The following is a 2621-nucleotide window of genomic DNA, read 5'->3' on the forward strand; positions in this document are numbered from 1 at the left end:
ACATACACAGAAAAATCCATTATAGAGTGATTAAATTATTCTACATTACCAATGTGATTTAGTCTGATTCAAAAGCAAATAGAACAACTAAAATTAAACAAAGTAAATCAATACAAAATTCTGATTACATTTCAGTGACATATTCTCTTAGCACTCCATCATATCTGGGATATTGTTCTAATTTCAAAGCAACAATGGCAGAGGAAGAAGCAAAATCAAAATTGAAAGCATTCTGGTTCAATGAATGAATGAATATGAAGAAGAAATTAATTGCTATGGCTGAAAAGAACTTGCAGAGCAGAAGTAACAAAGCAGTTATTAGCCAAGGTGTTTGAATATTTGCTCAGAGAGTATTAAATAAAAAAAATAAAAATGGTTTACAAGCAGCTGTGGTAGATAGCTGTTAGCCAACAGGCGGAGATAGGGAGAAAAATTTGAAGAGAGTGAGAAAGATAGAGACATTGAGAATGTGTATGTGAAAGAGAGGGGGGAAAGAAAGGGGAGGAGTTAGAACAGGGGGGAGGAGTGAGAGAGTGTGACTAAAGAGGGAGTCTTGAGAGCTAAGAGGGTGAGCTCTATAGAGCTGAGTCAAAATGTTTTATACAAACTCTCTCTACCCAAGATTCAGTGGGGATGGTGGGGTGGGAAGCTCTATATATCAAGATACACACTGGTGGTACGAAGTTAAGAAACAAGGAGAGGGGTAAAAAGAAAAAACTTAAAAACAAAGAAAGGGGATCAATATGGGTGGTAACGAGAAAGAAAGAGAGAGGGAGGGAGGGAGTCAAGAATATTAAAGATAAGACTGTAGCAGATAAATAATAATAATAATGATAATGATAATAATAATAATAATAATAATAATAATAATAATAATGATAATAATAATAATAATGATAATGATAATAATAATAATGATAATAATAATAATAATAATGATAATAATAATAATAATAATGATAATAATAATAATGATAATGATAATGATAATAATAATAATAATAATAATAATAATAATAATAATGAGAGTCAATGTATAAGGTTAGGTGGGCAAGGAGTGAAGGAAATGTCAGGCAAGGAAGTGAAGAGTGATGAGGAATAAGGAAGAGGGTACAGTGGAGATGAAAGAAGAGAGAGATGGATGCAGGGGTGGAAGAGAACCTGAAACAGAATAAAAATATGTAGGAGGGGTGGTTGTCAGAGACTGAGAGAGAAAGAGATAGGGAAAGGGAGAAAGGGAAAAAAAGAGGGAGTGTGTGAAAAAGAGATGGGAGAGTAAAAGAGAGAAAGGGGGGAATAGAGAGAGAGAGAGCCGAAGCAGAAAGAATGAGGCCAAATGTATGTCAAGTTAAGACAGACTAGAAAGTAAATAAATACAAATAAGAACAGAAGAGTGGTCGGGTGAGAGGGGGAAAACTGAGAAAAACTAATACACAATAGAAGTAATTTTGTTGTCTGTCCCAGGGTAGGGAGTGAGAGAGAGAGAGACAGACAGACAGAGTAAAAGAGAGAGAGAGAGGAGGGGCAAAGAGGGAAGGAAAAAGCTTGAGTTATTTGCAGTTCTTATCTGTTCCCAGTTAAAGAAAAAAAATAAGGAACAAATACAATACAAAGTAAAACATGAATTAAATACAAAATATTTTGTATAATTGAACCCTTATCAAGAGTAAATGAATGAGATGGGTTAATATGAAATTTTTGCACAGAATTCTGCAAGAGGGGGTGATAATTAATAATTAGAAAAAAAAAATTAAAAAAGGACAAAGGAAACTATTTTATAAGAAAATAAGTACAGCTCAAAATATACACATCGAAAAAAAAAATGCTTTGTTTTGATATTTTTTATCATTTCTTTTAATATATTTACTTCAAAATAACAAAAACAAAAAAAAAGAAAGTTTTTAATTTAAAAATAGAAATCACAGCAAGCATTTAACACCCTCCCTCCTTTTTATGGTCAATTAATTGCATAGCTTTAAAACATCAATGAAGAATTTAAAGATGAAAATTAATATATTTAATTTATATGCATATAGGGTTGTTTAATTTAACTGTGAAATTTGAGAAGTCTTCCAACAGAAGCTTTTTATCCACACACAAATGATTAATGAGTTCAGCTAAAAGTATTTCATGTTATCTCTGAAGATTAAAAGTTCATCTTTCCTTATTCAGGGTCCACAGAGATACAGAGTGGATTAATATATGGGCGGTAAGAAGTTTACTTCCCAAACACAGTGTTCCAGGTTCAGTCCTACTGCATGGTACTTTGGGCAGGTGTCTTCTACTATAGCCTCAGGCTTACCAAAGTCTTGTGAGTGGATATGATAGAATGGATACGATGAGAAACTGAAAGAAGCCCATTGTGTGTGTGTGTGTGTGTGCTTGTGATTGTCTCTCACCACCACTTGACAATCAGTGTTGGTTTGGTTACATCCCTGTAACTCAACATTTCAGCAAAAGACACTGATAGAATAAGTATTAGACTTAAGAAAAATATAGTGGAGTTGATTCGTTCAACTAAAAGTTCGTTAAGGTGGTATTCCAGTATGGCCACAGTCTAATGTCTGAAACAAGTAAAAGATAAAAGATAGACGGCGCGCGCGCGCATATATATATATATA

Source organism: Octopus bimaculoides, chromosome 1 (genome assembly GCF_001194135.2).
Source record: "Octopus bimaculoides isolate UCB-OBI-ISO-001 chromosome 1, ASM119413v2, whole genome shotgun sequence".
Classification (NCBI taxonomy): domain Eukaryota; kingdom Metazoa; phylum Mollusca; class Cephalopoda; order Octopoda; family Octopodidae; genus Octopus; species Octopus bimaculoides.